Raw genomic sequence first — 5,549 nt, 5'->3', positions numbered from 1 at the left:
TTTTATTGCTTCCTCACATTGTCTCGATGAAGACATTTCTGAGTCAACATAAACTCCTAGGTCTTTTTCATAGATCCCTTCTTCAATTTCAGTATCTCCCATATGATATTTATAATGCCCATTTGTATTGCCTGTGTGCAATACGTTACACTTCTCTCTATTAAAATGTAATTTGCCACGTGTCTGCCAAGTTCTGAATGCTGTCTAGATCATTTTGAATGACCTTTGCTGCTACAACAGTGTTTGCCGCCACTCCTATTTTTGTGTCGTCTGCAAATTTAACAAGCTTGCTTACTATACCAGAATCTAAATCATGAATGTAGATTAGGAATAGCAGAGGACCTAATAGTGATCCCTGAGGTACACCCCTGGCTACCTCACTACATTTTGAGGTTTCTCCTCTATTTAGTACTTTCTGTTTTCTACATGTTAACCACTCCCTAATCCATGTGCATGCATTTCCTTGAATCCCTACTGCATTCAGTTTGAGAATTAATGTTGAAAGGGAGGGAAGATCTTCTCCACATTCTTTTGAATGACAAATGTTCGTTTTGAAAAGTAAATGTTGAAAGGCCGGGAAGATCTTCTCCACAGAAGATCCTCCCAGCCTTTCAACTTTTTTTCAGAAAAAATACAATTAAAAAAGGCATCAGTGTTTAATTTCCAGATGATTTTAAACTTGCAGCACATTTCAAACGACTATCGGAACATTATTTCTTTAAAACAAATGTGGATATTATTTATTTTTCAATAAAGGATTTTAAGATTTTTTTCTCAAAGAGTTTCCCAGTTTTCAATCATTTGAAACATGTACTGTCTTCCAAATGCCTGTTCCTAACGAATTGGCTATTCTCCTTGCTTGACACATTCCTATTTTTATGAAATGTAGCAGTTGCATGAGAGGCAGAGCTGCAGCATCTGCCCAGCTAGGAGCTGCCTTGCTGTGCCAAGTTATGCGCTCCATACCCTTGCTGTGCGGATCTTTGTTGTATTTAAAATGACATTTTTACGCAGAGGAGCAGGGTACAGACAAAGGGAGCAGGGGACAGTTCAAAGGGAGCAGAGGGCAGGGTAGATTAAACAGCTTTGTATGTAGATTAAACATATTTATACTGGGGCAGTACACAATAGCCGGGATCCCTGAACTAGCCAATGTTGGAACTTAGTGTGACAATACTGGAATATGACCAGAGTCAGAATAGTGCTACATGACCATAGTCAGAATTGAGTTACATGACAAGAGTCAGAATACTGCTACATGAACAGAGTCAGAATTGAGTTATATGACCACAGCCAGAATCGAAGTAAATGACCAGAGCTACAAAAAAAGCTTTACCTTCTTCTAAGGTATAAAGTCGGTCTCTGTCAACAAGTACAGGTGTTTATACACTGACACAGCCCCTGTGTAAATGAGATCAGGCCTTTATACACTGACACAGCATCTCTGTCAACAAATACAGGTGTTTATACACTGACACAGCATCTCTGTCAACAAATACAGGTGTTTATACACTGACACAGCATCTCTGTCAACAAATACAGGTGTTTATACACTGACACAGCATCTCTGTCAACAAATACAGGTGTTTATACACTGACACAGCATCTCTGTCAACAAATACAGGTGTTTATTTGTACGCCTTTGAACAAATGACAAACAGTATTGCACAGAAACGTCTGGGGTGGTTTAAAATTGACACAAAGCTGCATTTTATCACCAAATGGTCTCAAATTGTAGGTCTGATCACTGTGGACTAGAGCATTTTTGCAATATGTGTGGAACTTTCCTATTTATGGAGGTATGCAGCCTCAAAGCTAGCTGGTTTTTGCTGTGCAGTCAAATCAACTGTATTGAACAGAATGGTATATAACTGCCAGTTTACTAATAATGAAAGAAATCCCCCAAACAGGCAAAAGTGGGTTTAAATTGAAGATCACAACTTCTAGTTTACATTAAACCTGACTATGTGGCTAAGAAATGTGGAGATATTGAGAAACTGGGAGGAAACCATTGACATATTCAGCTATTTTTCTATAACTGCCAGTTTACTACTAATGAATGAAAAATACAAAAAATCACCAAAACAGCCAAAACTGGGCTCAAATTGAACATCTCATCCTCTAGACAGCTTTATTTCTGCAGCGGCAGAAATAAAGCTATCAAAGGTGACGATGCAGGTATGTACCCTATGTGTACTGACACACAGGAGAGCATAGGGGCCTCAGAAGAGCAGGCAATTAATATCGGCGGCTGTGTAGGGCAGGCTCGCTTCAAAAAATGGAAGGCTAATCGCGCTTGGCTAAAGGCTAATCCCAGCGGTTCAGTCATTTGCTCGGTTTGTTCAGCAATTCGTGATCTGGGAACCCATATAAAAGAACGACCTGGAATTGACCAGGCCTTTATGAATGGCACAACTGCAACATCAGCCAAAAAACTAAATGACAAAATAAGTGAACACGGTAAATGCAAGTCTCATATGAAATGTGAACACATAGCGCAAGCCAGACAAAAGCAGGCCATAGAGAAAGCTGCTGAAAACAGCACTGCAGTGATCGGAAAAAACGACGAGCATAATGATAACAGCCTACATGATTTGTAAAGAAAACGTTTAAGATGCATCCAAACATTTTGCAGCTACAGCAGCTTAATGGATTGGATACTGGGAACATGCTGCATTCCGACCATGCAGGTTGTAATATGCTCTCGTTTGTAGCAGACAAAATGGCTGCACAACTTGCAAAGTATGTAATTGATTATTATTATTATTATTTATTTCTTAGCAGACACCCTTATCCAGGGCAACTTACAATTGTTACAACATATCACATTATTTTTACATACAATTATATTATTTTAGGCAACTATTTTTTTAACATTGTGCCGCTAAAGTCGGGGACAGGTGCTGGCATTGCAGATGAGTTGCTTTCCAGCCTCAATCAGTATGGCATCACTGCAGACATACTTCGAGAGCGTCTGCTGGGTTTTGCAACTGATGGAGCAGCATCGATGCTGGGGAAATACAAAGGGGCAGCATCAATTCTGCGAGAACAGATCAACAACAATCTAATCGAGATTCACTGCATGAACCACAAACTGGAGCTTGCTGTTCATGACGCTGTTCGAACAGTAAAGGAAGCAAGTCATTTTCAGCTATTAATCGATTCACTGTATTCATTTTTTTCACTAAGTCCCAAGAACCAGAGGCAACTTGAAGCTGTGGCTGCTGAGCTCTGTGTACATATACACAAGGTTGGTCGAGTTTCTGACGTCCGTTGGCCGTCATCTTCCTGCACATCGGTGACTGCTTTATGGGAAAGTTACCCTGCCCTTGTTACATTTTTTAGAAATGGTTCAACAGACATCTCACGTTCTTCACAGGACAAAGCAGAATGTGGTGGTCTACTGGGGAAGATGACAAACTGGCTGTTTGTAATGGAAGTAGCAACAATGAAAGATGCACTCGAGACGCTAAAAGCGCTATCCCTGTTTCTTCAAAATAGGAATTCCACTGTCATCACTGTCAAGCCGGAGATTGATGTTGCATTAAAAGCTCTACGTGCTATGAAGGACAGAGATTGAATAAATACCAGCACAATGAACAACGAGTTCTCAAGAGCCGGTGCATTTAAAGGGGTTCCAATCACACAGCCATCTGACGCTCAACAAATGAAATACAGAGGTTTCCGCACGCAGTTCATACAAGCTTTATTTGACAACATCGAAAGAAGATTTGATGATAAAGGGGTCCTGGAGGAGGCAGCCGTACTCAACCCCACATCATGGCCTGTAGAAGAGGATGCAAGAATTTTGTTTGGGGACGATAAAGTTATGAATCTGTGCAAAACTTTAAAATTCAACGTTTCACGACCTCTAACTATAAAGGAATTCAGAGAGCACAAAGATACTCAGCGCATGGGGGATAACCTGAACAAACTGGTAACCACAGTAGGTGTAATTCCTGTGGTCCACTGCTGAATGTGAACGTGGCTTTAGTGTGATGAACCTTATTCTGACCGACCAGAGAAGCCGAATGCATGTAAGCACACTGAACAGCATGCTGTTTGTTTCAATTAACGGCCCCAACATTGACACTTTCCAAGCTGAGAAATATGCAGAGTTTAAAGGATTAAAGAGGGACACCCACTCTGCAGAGGACAAACCAACAGGAAAGAAAAGAAACGAGAAAACGATTGCCCACCATACCAAACTGTTTTCTTAGACCGATCCAGCCACATCTTGGTGATATCGGTGAGTTTAAAACATTTAACTTATCTTACTTATGTTAATTAAAATGTAAAACGAAAATGAAAAATGATATATAAATAAATGGTGTGCATTTACAACTTCATGTCACCAGGAGTCTCCAAATCAGTTAATGTTTGTTACTGGAAATATAGTAGCTGTGTGAAATATTAACCCTTTGCAGTTCATTTATTAAGTGCGTGTCAGGTCCAATTTATTTTCACACACGCAGTTTATTTTAGACGCGCTGTTTAAAAGTATTTTTTTTCACAGTAAAACAGGTTTAAAAGACACTTCAAAACAACAGGACACTCAGTACTGCATCTCCAGCAAACACCTCAGTAATGCGATCCAAGTCATTATTTTATTACTATAACATCTCAAAAAGCTCTGCAAATGTCTGTGATATTCTCTGAGCGCTGGATGCGGAAGCAGCTATCTTGTTTGTGTATGTCCGTGTTATCTATGTAGTGTCGGGTCTATCAGTATTCATGAGATACACCCACTATTTTTTTTTTTTCCGGCTTCTCTCGGCTCCTATCGGTCTCACTCGGCCATTGAATAGTTTTCTCGGCTTTTTCCGGAGAAAAAAGACTAGAGACCTGTTTTTTGTGTCTTTTTGATGATGTCGGACAGGGTCCGACATTGGACCGGAAAGGGAAAATTGCGATGTCAGACCAGGTCCGACATAGGACCGCAAAGGGTTAAGGTAATCCAATCAGAAATGCTAATGACATATTTCAGGTATATAAAGGCTTAAGTTCTTAGTGTATCCACCTGAGGCAATCGTGGCCAGTAGTCGTGCGCAAAATTATACAAATCGAGCAAAAACTTCACAGAAAAAAAACTATATGAAAAGTGCATTCTTAAAGGCGGTGGCTAAGCTGAAAATTAGTGGTTCCCATTAGTGTATGTGTTTTAAAAACATTTAGAACGTCCCTCATACAATGAATTCAGGTATGAATGACAGCCTTTAGTAGACTCAATTCAATATCCATCCACATTATTGTATTTTAGCACCATTGCAGTCACGATTACAATTACAGTTATAAGGTTTAATTACAAACATCATGAAATAATGAGAGTAATTATTCCCAGTGTCACTCCTGGAGGTTGGCCAGACGTCTCTGTGAAAGCTTTTGTATCTTGCTCTTCTCGTTGAATATCTTCACTTTGACAGTTGTCCAATCATGCCTTATATTTGAGTGCTGGAACAAAAAATCCTCCATCTCTTTTTTACCTATAATACAAAATGGAGTGAGGTAACCAGTGGTGTACCACAGGGATCAGTATTAGGCCCTCTGGT

The sequence above is a fragment of the Acipenser ruthenus genome, unplaced genomic scaffold (genome assembly GCF_902713425.1).
Source record: "Acipenser ruthenus unplaced genomic scaffold, fAciRut3.2 maternal haplotype, whole genome shotgun sequence".
Classification (NCBI taxonomy): domain Eukaryota; kingdom Metazoa; phylum Chordata; class Actinopteri; order Acipenseriformes; family Acipenseridae; genus Acipenser; species Acipenser ruthenus.
Note: the sequence above shows the minus strand (reverse complement) of the source record.